The sequence below is a fragment of the Psammomys obesus genome, unplaced genomic scaffold (assembly GCF_907164565.1).
Source record: "Psammomys obesus unplaced genomic scaffold, mPsaObe1.curated_primary_1811, whole genome shotgun sequence".
Classification (NCBI taxonomy): Eukaryota; Metazoa; Chordata; class Mammalia; order Rodentia; family Muridae; genus Psammomys; species Psammomys obesus.
In genome coordinates this window covers 7,939,339-7,960,755 of record NW_026587759.1, presented here as the reverse complement: position 1 = coordinate 7,960,755, position 21,417 = coordinate 7,939,339, and the positions used below count along the sequence as shown (strand labels likewise).

General features: G+C 36.7%; 1 pseudogene; it reads right to left on the bottom strand.

The window, feature by feature from the left end:
- Positions 1–9,706: 9,706 nt before the first annotated feature.
- LOC129674149 (60S ribosomal protein L7a-like) lies at positions 9,707–10,877 on the bottom strand (annotated as a pseudogene).
- Positions 10,878–21,417: the final 10,540 nt, after the last annotated feature.

Below are 21,417 nucleotides of genomic sequence, written 5' to 3'. Positions count from 1 at the left end.
TACTTCAGATTTCTCCACCCTCTTTGCTACTGCTGTGCTTATGTTATAAGATTTCAGAAGTTCAGAGTTTTGGCATTGATCAATAGAGTTCTGATAAGTTGATGGAAGACTGATTGCTTATTATTCAGTCACCAGCTTAAGATTTTAATTTCCTTTGGGTGTCCTCTGGAGATAGACTTAAAGATACTTCTCGTCATGTTAAAAACATCTGTTTAATTTAACATGTATATCTGATCCAAAAGCCATTAATGTATTTCTACCTAAATTTCCAGTGTGACATGGATGTGAGCTAAAAGTAGAAAAATGGCCAGGCTCCATTGATGGGTGATTACCAACAGGGCCCACAGTCCAAGTGTTAGAGTTTCAAACTGTGGACACACTTAAGTTGTTTGTAAAGGTTATAAAACAAACAGCTAACTTATACTCATTCAGTGGGATGCAGTTTTACTTGTTACTTTCAGAATGTTGTTGTATTAGATTTGCTGATATGTTACTTTTCTGAGTTCTTTTTAAATATATATTTCCTTCTGTGTACCAAAAATTTAATGAGTTTCAGGAAATCAAAAGGTCATGAGACCTGGATCTGGCATAGCTCAAACGGATCCCAGAGGAGTGTTTCCCTGGTCTTGGGATTCCTCACTTTTCCCATTTAATAGACAAATCTTAACTTCTGTCTCTAGTCTGAATTTGTCTCAGCAGATCTTCGCCTGTTTAACTCTATTCCTGGATCAGCTATGGACTGTGAGCTGAAATTTGGATTTGCTGAAAGCTGACAAAATCGCTCCCCATTTCTTCAACTGGACCAACTAGCCAGTTGCTTGGGACTGCCCCATTGCCCAGCCTTTGACTGGCATTTCAGCTTCCTTAGACCCTGATGCCAATGGCCCAATTTTCAGAACTGAAGAAGTTCCAGAAGATGGAGCTTCGTCCAAATCCCACCTTACAGGCTGAAATGCTAAATTGGGGGGGGGCACCCTAAGAAAAACCTTTACCCCACAGCTGCTTCATGATTGAAGCAGTTACTAGAGGAAGGGGGGAATGAAAGGAACAGGCTAGCTTTACAAGTTTCTTTTAAAGTCTATACCCCATGTTAAACTAAATTCTCCCAGCAATGAGAAAAGACCCATTGCAAAGGAATGTAAAAGGTCTCCTCCCCACTGTGGAGGAGTGTCCAGATCTGCAGTAAGAGATAACGTTGCTTAGTAACTGGTCCAGCCATCACAGTTCCCCAACCCAGATTGGGGCAGGACCAGATGGACTTGGCACCTAAAATGAGCCAATCATTTTAAAAGTCAGCTACCCAATCCAGTGTCGCCAAGATTGAAACCTCCGTGATTCCCGTGTTCCTTCCTTTAAAAACCTCAGACTTCTGTCTCTCCGGGCTGTTCCTCACTGGTTTGGGGGCTGAATTAAACCTCTTGCCATTGCATCGATGATTCGTCTTCTGAGTTCTCTTCATCCCCCCTCAGGAAGGTAAGGTCCCCTAGGTTCCCCCCCTTTAGGCCTAACAGTGATCTTCAGGGATGGCTGACTTTGGAGAAAAAGGTAAATACTCTAATTGTGGGATTCTCAAACTTTAATCCTGTGTGGCAGTTCTATAACCTCAGAAGAATTATCAGTTTAACCCACCACATGGACTTGGGTTAAGAAACAAACTATCACTCTACATAGTAAAGAAATTTCTATTTAATATAGACTGAAGGTGAATGTTTCACTTCTACCCTCTTCCTCAGAAAGCTTTTTGTATTTGTTTTATTGTTATTCGTTTGTAGTATTCTTTTTTTTCAGATATGTTATGGTTATTTATACTGTGGATTGAAATGTTGGTGTTATTCTCAAAATACTTCCTGAATTGGTTGTATATATTCAACTGCTCCTATTGAATTAATTTCTGTGAATTTACCATGTATATAGTCTCAACTTTTGGGAATAAATGTGTAGATAATATGTAGCAACCACGTCTACCTAGAAAGATAACCAGCCCAGGTATGCTTGACAAAAAAAAATAAAAATAAAAAAAAATTAAAAAAAATGCCATTCCAGCTCTTATCCCATTGGTGACAAGGTCTCTAAATTTCTGCAAGATTTGAGAATTTGCTTGATATCTGTCGTTATTTTATGAATTAATTAGAACTATTTTCCCTTAGAATATCTTTTTTTTTTGACATATTAGATAAAAATTAGGGGTAAACAGTTTGGTTTTATTTGGTGATTTCTTAACACACATCCATCACATTTACCTCACATTTATGCAAATGTCCATCTACACTACATGTTTTTACACTCCTAGACTTACATTGGAGATTCTGACCTATTTCAAGTTAATCATACACGAAAATGACCTTTATGGTATCATTGCAGGCTGCTACTTTGAGAAACACAAAAGAACATTAGGTATTTCATAACATAGACAACTCTTTCCATTGCAAAATTTATCCCCTTTCATCAGGACATGCCTCAATTACTAACAAATAGTGGGAAAATGTGACTAGAAAAACAATTTGGAATATCATCTCTATTTTGTAAATAATAATAATAATAATAATAATAATAATAATAATAATAATGCAGCTTTCTTATTTCTATCCATTTAAGTTTGAAATTTCATTTTTAGTTTAAGAAAAGGAAATTTTTTAACTGAGTAACCAAAAGACCACTTTCAATCTAAATTTTCCCTATTTATTTTTCTTTTATGGAAGACAGATTTTTTTCCCAGTATATCCTGATTAGAGTTTCTCCTCCCCATATCACTCCCAGTTACTTCCCTATCCCCTCTCTTCTGTATCCACTTTCTTTCTCTTTACCATTAGAAAATGCTTCTAAGAGATAACAATAAAACATAACAAAATAAAATATAAGATAAGATAAGCCAAAAAAAATTACACAGAGTCTGGACAAGTCAACCCAGCAGAAGGAAAAGATTCCCAAGACCAGGCACAAGAATCAGAAACCCACTCATCAACACACTCAGGATTCTTATAAAAAATGCTAAGCTGAAAGCTATAATATATACACAGAAGACCTGGTACAGACCTGTGTAGTTAATATGTGAGTTCATCTAAGCTTTGGTTAGGTAATCCAGTGGGTCTTCTTCTCTGGTGTCTGACAATCAATCCATGTCCTTTTCTGGGGAATTCTCTGATCCCTGAAGGGAAAGTTTCAAAGGAGAAATTTTATTTACAGTTGTGTGTTCCAAGGTCTCTCTTTCAATGTAATGGCTAGCTGTGCACCTCTACATCTGTTTCCATCTGCTGCAGGAGGAAGTTTCTTTAATGATGAACGGATAAAAACATCATTGAGGTTAGCAAATTAGGAGTCATCTTATTTATACTTTATTAAGACTAGTAATACTTGGTTTTACTCTAGGTCTCTTGGCTCTCTAGTTTCTGGTTCTTGGTGATACAAGCAGTGTCTGCTCTGTCTTTCATATAATGAACCTTTGCTGAGCCTGCCAGCAGAATCAAATGGTTCTTGAGTCAGGAGTGAGGATTAAAATTAATAAACTAACACACAACACATGGGACCTTTCCAAAGGTCTATACACCTTGCTTTATTTTAGACTGTTTTTAAGGCAGAGTAAAAGTAGCTAAGCACAATGAGTTAAATTCACAAGGAGGTGAAACAAGAGGTGTGATTTGGACAAGCTATCCCTCCTGCTGTCTCAAACAAAAGGAGATAGACTTGGAAATTCTTTCCTGACTCCAGTGAAGGCCTGATGAAAGCAATCTTTCCACTGAGATTTAAATATCAAAGCAGTTGCTAGAACAGAGGCTCCCAACAGATCTTAAGTCAAATCAGACATTGATTGGTAAGTTCTGTGTTACTGTTGCTCTGACCTATCTTTCAGGAAGGGACAGATTTTAGGTCTAATGTGTTGTTTCTAGATTGGTGTTTATATTTCTCTTTTGGTAGCCTACAGATTGTCTTCTCACACCAGAGACACTAGGATGTAGGGGGTGAAAGCTCCATGTAGGCACTTGCTCAATTTCTCCATGTTAATTGAGTTATGTGGGTATTGTTCTTGGCAATAGGAGCCTGGTGTCAGTTTTTACAGAGCAACTGGTTGGCTTAGAAAAAGCCTGGGTTGTTTCGGAATTTGTAAGGTTATGGGACAAAATTAATTAAATAAAGACGATTAAGGGTACGACAGATCTTATATATAAAAGAGGTTTATTAGGTGGATATGGAAAAAGAGAGAGAAGGGTGAGCAGGGAGAGCAGGACAAGATGGGGAAAAGAAAGAGAGACAGGGAAAGAGAGAGAAGGGGGAAGAGAGAGAAGGGAGAAGAGAGAGGAGAGACCAAGAGAGAAAAGACCAAGAGAGAGACCACATGGCCAGTAAGGGGCAAGGTAACCATGCCTTCCAGGTGTGGCTACACATGATGACATCATAAGTTGCCAAGCAACCCAGAAGCAGGTTTTGTTCCAAAATCCTAACAGAATTTCCATGAGACCTTGTTGGCAACAACTCAACTGAATGTAAAAAAAGTCTTACGTATTGGAGGCCTCATTTGCTGATAGGAGATGGTCCCATTGGTACTCTATCTCCACCTTTATTAGAAGACCTCAGTAGGATCACTTTTATATATATTAGAAAGTTTCTACTACACTAGGTTTAGATATCATCCCTCAAAGGCCCCCAAATTCCAGCTGTCCCTCCCCATATTTCTTCCCTTAAACTATTTCCTCACTTTTTCCTAACCTGATTCTCCCATGTCGTTATCAACCCCCTAGTCCAACCATAAAATATATTACTTCCCCTATACAGGGAAATCCATGAGTCCCTGCTAGTCCTTACCTCTCTACCTAACTTCACTAGGACTATGGATTATTACCTGGTTATCATTTAATAATTACTGTAAGGTTATGGGACAAACTAAATAAAGACAATTGGATATAAGACAGATCTTATTATAAAGAGGTTTATTAGGCAGATATAAAGAGAGAAAGAAAAGGAAGAGTAAGACATGATGGGGAGAAAGAGAGAGTGAGGGAAAGAGAGAGAAGGGAAAGAGAGAGGTGGCACCCCGATAGAGAAAGGGGAGAAGACCAAGAGGCCAGGAGCAAGAAAGACCAAGAGTGGGACCACAAGTTCCTTTAAGAGGCAAGATAACCTTCCACATGTGGCCACCTGGCCAGCAATACATGATATCATAAGTTGCTAGGCAACACAGAAGCAGGTTTTGTTCCAAAATCCTAACATTTAGCATATACATATAAATGAACATATAACATATTTATCTTTCTGGGTCTGAGTTATCTCACTCAGGATAATTTTTCTAGTTCTATCCATTTGCCTGAAATTTTTATGATGTTTAAGCATTTAACCACAGAGGGCCTCTGAAACTCTCTACTCTGCAGGGTATCAAAGCAGATGCTGAGACTCATAGCCAAACTTTGGGCAGAGTGCAGGGAATCTTATAAAAGAAGGGAGAGATAGTAAGACCTGGAGGGGACAGGAGCTCCACAAAGAGAGCAACAGATCCAAAACGTCTGGGCACAGGGGTCTTTTCTGAGACTGATACTCCATCCAAGGACCACTCATGGAGATGACCTGGAACCCTTGGACAGAGGTAGCCCATGGCAGTTCAGTGTCCAAGTGGGTTCCATAGTAATGGGGACAGGGACTGACTCTGACAAGAACTGATTGGCCTGCTCTTTGATCACCTCCCCCTGAGGGGGAAGTAGTCTTACCAGGCCACAGAGGTACACAATGTTGCCACTCCTGATGAGACCTGATAGACTAGGATCAGAGGAAAGGGGAGGAGGATCTCCCTTATCAATGGACTAGAGGAGGGACACAGGTGGGGAAGAAGGAAGAAGGGTGGATAGGGAGGGAAGGAGGGAGGTACAAGGGGGATACAAAGTGAATAAACTAATTAATAAAAATAAAAATAAAAAATAAATAAAATAATATATTGTAAAAAAGAAGAAAGAAGAAAGAAAAAAAGAAAAGAAAGAAAAAAGAAAGAGAAAGAAAGAAAAGAAAGAAAGAAAAATGACTTTTTGAAAAAGACCTCGGTTCAATTCCTAGCACCACATGGCAGCTCTCCATCATCTGTAACTCCAGCCCCAGGGTGCCCAACACTTCGTCAGATACCAGACACATATGTGATGCACAGAAATACATAAAGAAAAAAAAAACACTAAGGATAAGTGTGCTTGTAAAATAATTTAATGTGAAGGATTGTTCCATCCTTCCATCCTTCACTTTTTTTCTTTTTTGATTAATTTCAAGAAATGAGCTTTGACTCAACATGTGTTTCTTCTCATCATGTATGTGCAAAATAGTTTAGAATAAAACAATGTGTAAAAACTATATGCAGAACTGTTCTGTATAATTAGAGTCATCAGTTCCGTAAAGCAAAGACCCAGGATGTTTTCTCTGCTGCCTGCAGTTACTAGTCTTAAAAACTTCAACATCTTAAGCTGCATTTTGTCATCCTTAAGAATTTGGTCTTCAGTTCATACCACAGCTAAGAGACCTGAAGGAATTACTCTAACCTGAAACACTTCAACACCATTCCTTCTAGACCTGCTGGCTTCTGTCAGGTAACGAGCACCCTTTTCCAAATGCCACTCACTTCTGCTGAGTACTGGAGGGACTTACTACTGTCATAAAACATCCGTCATTGATTTTACTTAGTCAAAGTACCACATTGCCTTTTATGAGGATGCACTCATTTTTACACTACCAATGACAAAACCATTAGGTTAAGTAAACTATTTCTGAATGCAGAGAACATAGAGGGGGTCCCTTATACATAGAGTGATAGTGTCTCTCAAAGGACTGCATCTTATATATCCTGTTCATCAGCATTCATACTTTTTCAGTTGTTTTTTTTCTTGGTCCATTTTCATATTTTCTCTTCATCACTGATTACTTTTTTTTTCTTCTTTCACTGTACGTACTTTATGAATAGTATCGGATGGCTAACCAATAGCAGTATCTTGTCTATGAACTGTTTCTTCTACCATTTGGAATTTGCCTTATTATTAAGTGTACAATCAATTTAATTAAGCCAGAAATGCTACTCAGTTAAAAATTTTCATTTGTTGAGATTACTTTGCAGATCACCCAAATCTTCATTCATTTCACTGTTCCTACTATGAATCTTTATTTCATGTTTTCAGAACTTTCCACTTTACTGACTCATGAAATTTGAAAAAAATTATTCTAGTCAGCGTTTTTCCCTGCTTTACATTATATACCATTTTGCTACTATACTTTATCTTCTAAATAACATAAATTGATTGTGTCAACCCCTTCCTCAAATTTTGTGACTAATACCTCAATTTGATAAATAAAAATTTTGGAAATGGCTTCATTTTCAGTTAGGTAGTCCTACATCTGCTCTGTGGACCCTTTTGTACTTAGTTGAATTCTGGTTTTGCATTTGGCAGGTGCAGAAGCTCAGCACGGGTAAACTTACCTATGTTGCTACCCTCCTAGAACAGGTGGCACATAAAATTAATTAGGAAGTTCAAATCTAAGTAGTTCAGCTCAGAAGCATCACATCTCATATTTACATGGTTGTCTACATACAACATAAAATGACAAATGTTTGAATAAACAAGGTAACTCATGGGAATAGAGTTCAATAAACAAACCTGTAAGTAAAATCTAGAGGTATTATTATCTTAAGCCAATAAAGCAACCTTCATTCAAATAGAATTTACTCTAACAAGACAGGAGGGCCTCTCAAAGACTCTACCTAGCAGTGTATCAAAGCAGATGCTGAGACTCATAACCAACCCTTCGCAGAATACAGGGAATCATGTGAAAGAAGGGGGAGTTAGTATGACCTGTAGAGGACAGGAGCTCCACAAGTACCAAATATATCAGAGCACAGGAGTCTTTTCTGAGACAACCAAGGACCATGTATGGATATAACCTAGAACCCCTGCTCGGATGTAGCACAGGGTAGCTCAGTATCCAAGTGGGTACCCTAGTAAGAAGAACAGGGACGATTTCTGACATGAACTCAATGTCAGGCTCTTTGACCTACCTCCACCCCCAAAGGAGGAGCAGCTTTGCTAGGCCACAGAAGAGGACATTACAGCCAGTCCTGAAGATACCTGATAAGCTAGGGTCAGATGGAAGAGGAGGACCACCTCCCCTAGCAGTGGACTTGGAAAGGGGCAGGGAGAAGATGGAGGAAGGGTGGGATTAGGAGGGAATGAGGAAGGGGGCTATGGCTGAGATACAAAGTAAATAACCTGTGATTAATATGAAAAATAAAAAATATAAATCAATAGAATTTACTGAAAAAAAACTGTTAAAATGACACAGAAGGCAACAGACAATTTATAACCAGCAGTGAATATGAAATTACCTCTTGTATTTGTGTTAGCCAAATTGTGTTGCAATTTTGAGGTCCTAATAACTAATTATAGAACCTTGACTTCTGGATCATTGGTAGGTCTGCATGGTTATTCTGACTTAATCCATATCCCTCATCATTCACCAAGAATCAGAGATAAGCTGAGCTCTGCTTAGGGGAGAAAAGGAAAAAAATCCCATTAGAAAATGAAAGTGCCTTGAAAGAGTCTTCTAGACAGGATATAAGCTAAAGTTAGCTGAAGTTTCTCTCCTGAATAGACAAGATCAAGAACATAAGCCTCTTAGAATTAAGAATAGAGTGAACTATATTCTTAGAAGGGTTGGAGTGGCTAATTAGGAATAATATATCTGTCAAATGCGTCAAATGTAGTGTATGTTTTCTTTAACTCACCATTTGAAATTTGAAGATTTTTCATGAGAAATTTATAATATACAGCCTTCTCAAAGGACAATCTAAATATCTTGTATCATGTTCTTAGGCTCAGCCTGATATTAGGTAATAAGAGAATGTGTTACAACAATAAAAGTACCTATTGCGTACTTGTTTATTATAGTCATTCAAATTCAGTGACTATACCTTGTATAATCCAGAATAAAATGTAACTATCTTGAACATCTACACAACATGCATAAGTGATGTTATTCTGCAGTTTCTTTCATACATATTTATTTTTTCTCTGATATTAAAATACTATTTTATACCATTGGAAACTGAACTCAGGGCCTTGTGTTTATTAGCAAAATACTCTATTACTGAGTCATGTTCCAAACAAAGATGATTTACTTTTTTTTGGAATCTTCTTTTCCTGTATTTAAGTCTAGGCAGGTATAAAATAATAACATACAGGGATATATAATATTTTGAGAAGATTCCTTGCTTTGTCTACTAATTGACAATCATACTTTATATATTTTCCACAGAATTATCTATAGAAGCACTCCTTATAGATATTAATTTATCATTAATAATATAAACAAATTTTTGTTTTTTTAAATTACAATTTTTTAAATGCACACAAAATAATGCATTTAATTATGTCATTTTTATACACAAATATGATGATACCTTGTACACATTTGTTCCTATTCAACCACCTTTCTTTCACACCTTTCCTGGTTTCCTTCTTTACCCTAAATATTCTCTTTAAACACACACACACACACACACATGCTATGGTTGAACATAATAAATTTTACATATGGGAGAATGTGTGACATTTTCATTGATAGAGAAGATGATACTCTTTCATGCCTTGACTAGTAAAACAGATACATTACTTTGAGAGTGAAGCTAAATTTCCACTTTTTCTTTTTTTCTAAGTTTTGTAATTATATTATGTACAGAAAACTTAGCAGTGTACATTTAACCCAGTTTAGTGGTGAGTTCTTTGGCCTTTGCCTTTTCCAGCTTGGAAATGGGAGCAACAGATTTGGGACCCAGAAAGTTGCGCCCCATGCCCACCCTACTCCAGTGGCAGTGGATCTCATCGTAGCTGTCATGGCAATTGGCTCTAAAGCTTCTACCAGCCTAGCTACTGCACCCTGGTCTTTCCAGTAATATGTGAAATGGCAACAGTGGTGCACATCTTCTTGTGCACAAGTTGGCCCAGCCTGGCCTTTCTCTTGGTAATGGAGCAAGGGAACCCCATCTTGCAACACAGGGTAGGCAGGAAGACTACCAGTTCATTAGGGTTTAGGGCAACCATCACCAACTGAGCCTTCTTGTTCATCACTAAAATGGTGACTGTATTGACACATGCTCGAAGGCCAGGTGCTTTCTTAGGTGGAACATTCCCTCGGCTAGCAGCATTCTTCACAGCATTATCTGCAGCCTTCGCTTCTTCTGCTGCTTTGTCTCTAGCCTTGTGGGCAAGATTAGGCACCTGAGTAGCAGTTTGTTGTTTCAGGGACTGGGTGAACTGATTCATGCTAGGTGGTACTTTGAGCAGCTTATGTAGAGGTTAGGCCTTTGCTACTGCAGACTGATATAGCAGGCCATTTGATGAAGTGTGTCAGATCTCCTTCGGCTGGATATCCTACCCAATGCCAAAATTCTTAGGCTTTTTCTCAGACAGAGGATTTATCACTTTTTCGGTTTTTTTTGTTTATTTGTTGTTTGCTCTCCTCTTTACTCACAAAGGCAGACACCAGGGTACACCTGCTTCCCCTAGGTCTTCTTTGTTTTTAGCATATTGCACTGATGGAGGAGAATGCCAGGAAAGATTTTTTTTTCAAATTGGAATTGTACTCAAGTTGAAATGGATCTGGAAGCTTCAAAATTATTGGATAGTTTTCACCATGCTGGAAGGTACAATGAGTATTACTGGATGAGAAAAGTAATCTTCAGGTACACCCAGCTACAAACTCTGAGAGCTGCAATGGTTGGCCTGGCAAGATATGTCACCCGGTGCAATAGTGACATGAAGACTATCAGAAAATCCAACCACTTCTTGATTGCAGTTAAGTTCCACTTCATAAGAAGTAATCCATACCCAGCACCAGCTTGTGGATCCTAGAGGAGAACTTGCTACCATTATCCTGCCAAATACATACAGTATTAAATCAACTCCTAATGGCCATAGATTAGTGCATCTTTTAGAAAAAGTATAAGAAAGTGTATAAGAGCCAGAGGCATTGGATAACTACAACAGAATATTATCCAGATACAGTACTGCAGCAATATGCATGAATCAATAGTCCCTGTGTGAGGAGGATTTTGCAGCCATTCCTGAAGATACTTGATAAAACAGTGTCAGATGAAAGAGGAGGAGGTCCTCCTCAATCAATGGACTTGGAAAGGGGCAGGGAGGAGATAAGGGAGGGAAGGAGGACTTGGGAGAGAATGAGGGAGGCAGATACAGATGGAATACAGTTAATAAAATGTAACTAATAATAAAAAAATAAAAAAATAATCCCTGTGTGCAGTTATATACATGAATTTACATCCCAGCTTGGAAAAGGTACACAATCTCAAACCTAGCCATAGTATGGTTAGAAACTATTAGCTGCTGAAAAAGAAGAGCCAGTTTTCTCTAAGCTTGATAATTCAATCAGCTTCAGTGGAAGACCATGCACCCAAGATTTTTTAGAGTGGCACAAACTGATGTTGAAGGGTTAAAACAAAGGACACAGAATTTGGTGGATCAACAGAGAAGGGTAAGGGAGAATATGCTCAAAACCATTGTATGAAACTCAAAACACTGAAAAAATTAAAAAGGAATAATTTTAAATGCCCAAAATTATAGAATCTATTAAATATTCAACTTAATTTGTCAAGTTTAGGAATTCATACAGAAGAAATTAAATACAAATTGAAGTATTAGAGTGTATAGGAATATACAAGACAGACCTCTGAATAGGTTAGAATGTGGTTCTGCAGTGAGCCCATTTAAACAAAGAAACAACACAGAGGATTATGGAGTACAGGAGTTGTTTCAAACTGTCATAAGTAAAACCTTCACTCCTTATTGCATTTGATTCATGTGACAGTTTTTTTTTCTCAGTTTTTAGTCTTTTATAATGTTCTAATCTCTAAAAGTCATGAAAATAATGTTGACATATTCATGAGCTTATGAGTAAAATTGCTATCATAACATTCATTTCTATGTCAGGAAGGTAAAATTTAGAGAATTATTTATTTTCCATTTATCAAAAAGTATCTCAAGATGGAGAAATTTTTTTTTTCCAGTCAATCTATGTAATTATCTACTGTGTGGATTATTCCCCTGATGCTTAATTTGCTAATTTCCTACAAACTGAAAGAAAGCCATCTATTGTGTTGTAATTGGGCATTAATGCAAAGGAAGTAAATATTTTATCTATTCATTTTACTACAGGATAATTGTGCAAGTTAAACTTCAGAATAAATTGAAAAGTACAATTGCTGGGTGAGATGATGTTCTTGTAGAGTAGGAAATTTTCATTTTACACAATTTCTAGTTGGTCAATTTTTATGTGTTGTATGCTAATTTTGATAGATATTTTGTTGTTCACAGGACTACACTAATTTTAAAAGATTTTTTAAATTTATTCTTGAAATGTAATTACAGTTATTACTTCCATTTTTCTTCTTCTGAACCCTCTCACGTGCCCTATTTGCTCTCCTTCAAATTTGTATAGAATAATTTTAAGGCCTAAGTGTATAAAGTGACTAAGTTTTATGCTAGTTGTTAGTATTTATTTATGCCTTTTCATTAATTAATTAATTTAAGTTATATCCTGATCAGAACTTCCCATTCCTCCTCTCCTCTCAGTCCCTCTCTCTCTCCTCTCCCCCCTCCCTATCTTCCCTTCCCTTTCTCCTCAAAGAAGGTGAGACCTCCCATGGGTATCAACCAGTCTTGGCATATCAAGTTGTATGTAGTAGGACTGGCTGTATCATTGTCTATTGAGTCCAGACAAGGCCGTCCAGTTAAGGTAAAGGGATTCAAAGGCAGGCAACAGAGTCAGAGACAGCCCCTGCTCCTTCTGTTAGAGGTCCCACATGAGGACCAAGCTGTACAACCGTTACGTATGTATAGGAGGCCTATGTCTATCACATGGATCCTCTCTGGCTGGTGGTTCAGTCTCTGTGAGACTCTATGGGCCCATATTAATTGATTCCATAGTTTTCTTGTAGTGCCCTTGACCTCTCTGGCTCTATCAATACTTTCTCCCCCTCTTCCATAAGATTTCTAGAGCTACACCTAATGTTTGGCTGTGAGTCTCTGCATCTGTTTTCATCAGCTGCTGGGTTAAGCTACTCAGATGACAGTTATGTTAGCTTCCTGTCTGCAAGTGTATCACAGTATTAGTAATAATGTTTATGCCTTTTTTGAAAGTTGGGATGACAGCACTTCAGATGGAGTATTAGAAAGCTAAGTGTATATTATTAAATATTAAGAATTCAGCTACACACTTAGGAACTAATTATATGACAGTTGTGCAAAATGTCCCCGGAAGGTGTCACAGATATCTTGCGCTATCTTCTTCATCCCTTGTCCTTAAGAAGAGAAATTGTTTGGATGCTTATGTAAAAGGGTCTCTGTAAGAAAGAATAACAATTATGACAGATATAATAAGTCTTTAGCTACTTAAGAAAAAAAAAACTTGGTTTGTTGTTTAACTTCTTGAGTTCTTTATGTATTCTGGATATTAGCCCACCATCAGATGTAATGTTGGTGAAGATCTTCTCCCATTCTGTAGGCTGTCATTTTGTTTTGTTGACAGTGCCCTTGGCTTTACAAAAGCTTTTCAGTTTCATGAGATCCCATTTATTGATTGTTGATATTAGAGACTGAGTGCCAGAAGGATAGAAAGCTAGCCTGAAAGATGTACTATCCAGTAAGTCAAACCTACAAAACTTTGAACAACTAAATAAATAGTATGATTAATATCCAGATTTCCTCACAAATTTTGTGAAAAAACAAACAAATAAACATGGAATTAGCACGCTTCTGGGGTTTAGAAGTCTGAAGTCAGGTTATGATGAATCTTCTTCCAAGGCTTATGAAAGGACTATGCCTTGCTTCTTGCTGGCTTTCTGGAATTGCCATCAGTCCTTGACATTTATTAGCCTAGAGAAGTGTAATTCTTAGTGCTGCTTCTGTCTCTGCATGACATCTCCTTCATGAGTGTGTCAATGTTTTTCACATCTCCATCTTATATGATGCCAGTAACCCTGCATTTAGGGCCTACCCTAACCCTTTATTACTTTAATATGATTTGATCTCTGAGGATCCTATTTCTTTTTTTAAAGTTTTTTATTTTAACTTTTATTAATTATACTTTATTCACTTTGTATTCCTCCTCCCCCCTCCTCTCCCAATTCCAACCTTCCTCCTCCTTCTCCATGCATGCCCCTCCCCAAGTCAACTGACAGGGGAGGTCTTCCTCTCCTTCTGATCCTAGTCTATCAGGTCTGATCAGGAATGGCTCTATGGCCTGGTAAGGCTGCTCCTCTCTCAGGGGGAGGTGATCAAAGAGCAGGCCAATAAGATCATTTCAGAGATAGTCCCTGTTCCCATTACTATGGAACCCACTTGGACACTGAATTGCCATGGGCTACATCTGTGCAGGGGTTCTAGGTTATCTCCATGAATGGGTCCTTGGTTGCAGTATCAGTTTCAGAAAAGACCACTGTGCCCAGATTATTTGGTTCCTTGTGGAGCTCCAGTCCTCTCCAAGTCTTAATATTTCCCTCTTCTTTCAGAAGATTCCCTGCACTCTGCCCAAAGATTGGTTATATGTCACAGCGTCTGCTTAGATACCCTGCAGGGTAGAGCCTTTCACGGTCCCTCTGTGGCAGGCTCCTGTCCTGTTCCCTATTTTCTCCTTCCTCTGATGTCCATCCTCTTTTCCTTCCTGAATGAGGATTAAGCATTTTAGTCAGAGTCCAACTTCTTGATTACTTTCTTTAGGTATACAGATTTTAGTAGGTTTATCCTAAATATAATATGTTTAATATGCACTTATGAGTGATATATACCCTGTGTGTCTTTCTGCTTCTGGGATACCTCACTCAGGATGGTCTTTTCCAGTTCCCACCATTTGCCTGCAAATTTCATGATTTCCTTGTTTGTTTGTTTGTTTTTATTTTTTATTTTTTTCATTTTTTTATTGCTGAGTAATATTCCATTGTGTAAATGTACCACAATTTCTGCATCCATTCCTCAACTGAGGGACATCTGGGTTGTTTCCAACTTCTGACTATTACAAATAAAGCTGCTACAAACATGGTTGAGCAAATGTCCTTATTGTGTACTTGTGAATCTTTTGGATATATGCCTCAGAATGGTATAGCTGGATCTTAAGGAAGCACTATTCCTAATTGTCTGAGACAACACCAGATTGATTTCCAGAGTAGCTGTACAAGTTTACATTCCCACCAGCAGTGGAGGAGGGTTCCCCTTTCTCTACAACATCTCCAGTATGTCTTGTCACTTGAGTTTTTTATGTTAGCCATTCTGATGTGTAAGGTGAAATCTCAGGGTCGTTTTGATTTGCATTTCCCTGATGACTAAGAATGCTGAGCATTTCTTTAAGTGTTTCTCTGCCATTCGATATTCCTCTATTGAGAATTCTCTCTTTAGGTCTGTACCCCATTTTTTAATTGGGTTACTTGATTTGTTGCTGTTTGGCTTCTTGAGTTATATATATATATATATTATGTTTAATATGCACTTATGAGTGATATATACCTTGTATATATATATATATACAAGCCCTCTGTCAGATATAGGCTTGGTGAAGATCCTTTCCCAATCTGTAGGCTGTTGTTTTGTTTTGATGACAGTGTCCTTTGTTTTACAGAAAAATTTCAGTTTCATGAGGTCCCATTTATTGATTGTTGCTCTTAGAGCCTGTGCTGTTGATGTTCTGTTCAAGAAGTTGTCTCCTGTGCCATTGAGTTCAAGGCTCTTTCCCACTTTTTCTACTAACAGGTTTAGTGTGTCTGGTTTTATATTGAGGTCTTTGATCCACTTGGACTTTAGTTTTGTGCAGGGTGATAAGTATGGGTCTATTTGCATTTTTCTACATGTAGACATCCAGTTAGATCAGCACCATTTGTTGAAAATGCTGTCTTTTTTCCATTGTATGGTTTTGGCATCTTTGTCAAAGATCAGGTGTCCAAGGATCCTATTTCTAAGTAACATCATATTTACAGGTTAACTGTGCAAGTGTAATGATATTAGATCAAACTCCCATAAATCAAATTGAGACATATCTACGTCCTATTTTTTAAAAGTAAAATGAATATGTAGAAAAAATTAGTTATTTAAAAATATTACAAAAAATCTATATTGATATAGATATTGCTTTTATGATGTTTTGATTACATTTAGTTTTTCTCTATATACTCACCTTGAGTGTATAAGAATATTTTCATTCATATTCAATAAATAGAACTCAGGAAAGTGAAATTTCTGATGGTTGGCAAACATTCTACTAATGAAATGACTAAGGCTAACACCATCAGTGAGAACCATGATAACATGGATATCTGATCAATGGCATGAGCAGCAAATCCACCTGTGCTTTCCTCCAACTATAACCAGTTGTCATACTCTAAATATGAGAAAAATACCAGGCAGTCTCACACTGAGCAAATTTGTTCAGAATACCTGTTTTGTGTTCATTAAAGATGGTAATACAGTCTTGTCTTAAATAAAAGTATGTTTCTAAACAGTAACTGGTATTCATAGATAAAAGAAGAGTGTGAGCAACTGTTTAATGTGTGAAACTGTAAGGAAAAATCTGGGCGAACAGAAGTTTATAAAAAAAATGTTCAGTAGTGTTGATAATGCACTTCATTGCCATCTTTTTAAAATTATAATTTTAAGTTTTTTTCCCAATTTATTCATTATATATCTCAATTGAAGCCCCCTCCCTCAACTCCTCCCAGTTCACCCTCCTCTCTATTCCCTCATTCCCTTCCCCTAGTCCACTGAAGGGGTGAGTTCTCCACTATTGCCATCTGCCCATAGATGGCATCTATGGGCATCTTGCCCATCTGTCAAGTCTCATCAGGACTTTCTCGATCCTCTTCCTCTGGCCTGGTAAGGCCACATCATCAGGAGCTAGTGATCAAAGAGGAGGCAACTGAGCTCATGACAGAGGCAGGCCCTACACCACTTACTAGTGAATCCACTTGGAAACTGCTGCCAGTCGGCGATATCTAAGTAGAGGTTCTAGGTCCTCTCCATGCGTAGTTCTTGTTTGGTGCATCAGTCTCAATTCATTGCTTTCTTAACATATTGTTATTAAAAATTTAGGCCAATTTTCTCAGGTTTGTAGTGTGCTTCTTCTCAATGTAATTCTAGAGTAAGATTTGGTCTAACATCCCGTTCAAGGGGCTTGTTTCTTCTTTCCTCTGCCTTCCCTCCATCTCCCGTCTGCTTTCTTTCTTTTCTTCTTCTTTTTAATTTTTTTCTCTTTTTTTTTGCTTTTTCTATTTCATTAAATATTATATTAATTTATTTATTCACTTTACATCCAATTTTAGCCCTTCCCTTCACTCCTCCCAGTCCCATCCTCTCTCCTTCTTACCCCATCCTTCCTCCCCTATTCCTCAGAAAAGGGGAGTCCCCCTTCCCCCCACCTACCCATCCCAGAGCATAAAGAAACATCAGGACTGAGCTCATTCTCTTTCCATGAGATGTGGAGAGTCAGCCCCGCTAGTGGGGAATGATAAAAAAGCAGGAAACAGAGTCCATGTCAGAGTTAGCTCCAGCTACCCTTACTAGTGAACCCACATGAACCCTGGTTTGCATATTATATATATATATATATATATATATATATATATATGTGTGTGTGTGTGTGTGTGTGTGTGTGTGTGTGTGTGTGTGTGTATAGGAGGCATGATCATTGGTTAATACTTTAGTCTCCATGAGCCCTCTGGGCCCTGGTTAGCTGGCTCTGTTGGTCTTCTTATGGTGCTCCTGTCACATGACCTCCATGTCCTTCTACCCTTCCCCCCACTTTTCTGTAAGACTTCCTACACTTTGACCAATGTTTGGTTGTGAGTCTCAGAATCTGCTTTGATCTTCTGCTGGGTGGAGCCGCTCAGGGGACAACTATGGTAGACTCCTGTTTGTGAGCATAGAAGAATATTTTTAATAGTGTCAGGGTATGGCTCTCTCCCAAAAACCCTTTCTTTTTCCTTTCTTCCTTCCTTCCTTCCTTCCTTCTTTCTTTCTTTCTTTCTTTCTTTCTTTCTTTCTTTCTTTCTTTCTTTCTTTCTTTCTCCTTCCTTCCTTCCTTCCTTCCTCTCATCCTTTATCTATTTATCTCTTCCTTACTCCCTTTATTTTTCCTGTGTGTAATGGGGTCTCACTATCATTCACCTGGCTGTCCTGCAGGGCCTGCTGTCCGGGTGCATTTTGTGACCAGGCTGTATATAATGTTTACTATCGAAAGAATGGAAGCATTTCTGTGGAAAGATTTGAACTAAACTGGAATACCTTAAGAACTACTAATGTCATTGCATTTCCCATGTATTGATGCACAATCTAATGTAGTTATCCTTGTGCTGAATGATGGACCCATGTAAGCACCAGGATTTCTTTTTCAGAAGCACTTAGTGCATCACTTTGTTCAACAAAAGTCCATAATTAAAACTATCCTAAATGTTATTTTCCTGAAAAGTTCTTCATTTTAATGACAGCTAAAATTTTTATTCCTTGGTCACCTGACACCTTCAAGTTATCTTTAATTTTTCTTGTTACTTGGTATCCTACATTCTGAGGTGTGTAATCTCTCTAAAATGAAACTGTAGAGAAACACAGTGTTAAGAACTAACATCTAATGACAATGTTGGAAGTAGAGTTAGATTCTTTTTATAAAAGATATTCTTGTTTTCTAATTAAACTCCATTTTTAAGAAGGTTCACAATGAATGAAAGCAAAACTTTTCTTTTTCTATATGTTTGACCTCATCATGTTTAAATAAAGCCACAAACTAGTTTAACACCTCTACATATAAGTACATTTAGAGTCACCATCTAAGATGACTTTCTAAAATACACAGCAACCAAATTACCAAACACATGCAGATTCCAGAAAAGAAAGAAGAGAAATGTGATGGCTTGACTGTATTAGCACATACTAACATATAAAACAATAGGGTTCATTGTGATATACATATATGTACAACTGATGCATAGATAGTATGCATGATGTATTTGAGTGGGTTCACCTCCCTACTACGTTCCATTACTTCCTTTACTCTCCTCTCTTGCTTTTTTTTTCTTCTTCTTCCCGAATGGTCTTTTTTTTTATGTGTTGTTTTTTTTTTAATCTAGATGCTTCATAAAACTGAAACATCAAATATGTCTATCTCAGTGTGGCTCATTTTATTTCACATGGTTTCCACCTTTATTTCTCTTCTAACCGACGACATGATTTAATTGTATTTCTTTTTCATTTACCTACTCATGGATATGTAGACAAAGTTACTGACTGGGTAAGTTTGAAGAAATCCGCAAGAATCAGGTATCTGAAAGTTTCTCTAATGTATGTTATTGACAATTAAAGTTACATTTTCAGGAGTTATATAGATAAATTTTTAGCTAATTCTATATTGAGGAACTTTTGTGATATAATTCATATTAGCAAAAATAAGAGTTAATATCAATAAATGTACTACAAACTGCCAAATATACTTCATTTACAACTCATTGCAAATACACCATTATTCATACTTAAATTAAGTGTTCATTTGCATGAACATATTAAAATAGAATGTTAAATTGTTTTTTTCTACTATTAGATTGTTGAGGGAAGAAAAAAATTTTATCAAGAAAAAATATATAAGTGGCTATATTATTTTAACAGTGTTTACAATATATAATGCTGTGGAATTAATTATACTAATATTAATTAATGGTGTTATTAATATGGCATCAGTTTTTCCTTAACCTACTAATTTATAAATGAAAGACACAGAAACCTGTTAGATTTTTAGTAAGCCTGAATATACTTGGGCTGCGCTATATTAACACTCTAAGGTCTCTTGTCTGCTTCCCAACCAAAACGCCCATAAGTTCTTTCACTTTGCTCTGCCTACTTCTGTTCTGCCCACTTCAGGCTGTAGGTCACTTTATTTTAACCAGTCATCAGGGATGATTTGGGAGGTAAAGTTTACACAACGTTATTTTGGATACATGGGAATTGCTCATAAACAGTAAAGGTCTTGGGTGAGAAGCAATTAACATTTAAATACTTAGTAGCTCCAGATTAACCTCAACACACACAAGCACACACACACATATATTGAGGAATTTATGTGATATAAATCATATTAGTAAAGATATATATATATAATTGTAATTAAAGTATATATAATTGTAATTAAAAGATTAAAGATATATATAATTGTAATTAAAGTATGTATATCTTTACTAATATGGACTATATCACATGAGATATATTTGTATCATGTGTATGTATGTATATGTGTGTAACTATTAATTGGTAAATCTTTATTTTATAATTAAGCATCAATTTATATTCCACTACTTAAGGCATTACTTCCATGATGGGAAGTAGAATCTGTTTACTTTAACAAAAATGTAAGTTCAAACCAAGTAGTTACTGACAATTTATAGTTATTTTCCCTAATCAATCAATTATCAGAGAAAAGTATAGATTAGATATATAAGTGGTCGTAGAAGAAAAGATAATGACCATAGATGGAGAAGTCAATGAAAAAGATGGATTTCTGTTCATGGAAATCTTTTTGTAGGGTTAGTTAAGTTCTAGAGAACATGTTTGGCAAATGTGAATAGAAAGATGAAAAAATGAGCATCAGAGAAGTCAAAGGTAGTATGTAAAAATGGCAAAAAGATGTAAAGAGGAAAATAAACTGAGGGTCATTCCAAAGAAATCTTGAATAATCAGTGTAAAAATAATATCAGTGTAATTTTACTTCACCTTTAGTTACAAGTCATTTCCTACCACAAACCTTTTCTGTTTCTTCTTGAATTATTTCTGCAGACGGATTAATGGCTTTGTGTTAAATATATATGCAACTTAGAGACTAATTTACGGGGCTAGACTTTGATTGATATTAAAAACTAGATGTCTGTCAATAGTATTTGTAACCAGCTGAAAAGAAGGAGCCCATATTTGTGATGATGTTTGTTTATTTTTTCTACCATCAAAAATTTACTGTATTAACCTTGTCCTCTGAGAATACTAAGCTCTTTTGCAAGTCTTTATAAAAACATTTACAAGAAATAGGTTAGATATTAAACAAGTTCACAGTAGTCTGTAATTTAGCTAATTTTTATTAGTTACTTATCTTCAACAGATGTCTTAAAATGGATCATAATTGAATATTTCATTTGGATGGGAAAAAGTCACCAAAAAGTTTCACTGAAGACTGGCAGAGCAATTAATATTTCATCTAAATGACTGAATTTGCCAAAACACCATCTATTGATTTTTTTACATCCAAATATGTGTATCATTTGACTTATTATTGATTATATAATTGCTGAATATTGATAGTTTATAATTAATCAATTCAATGCATTAAATTATATCTGAATTGTATAATAGAACTATTGCCAAGATTATTTGAGATGGTTAG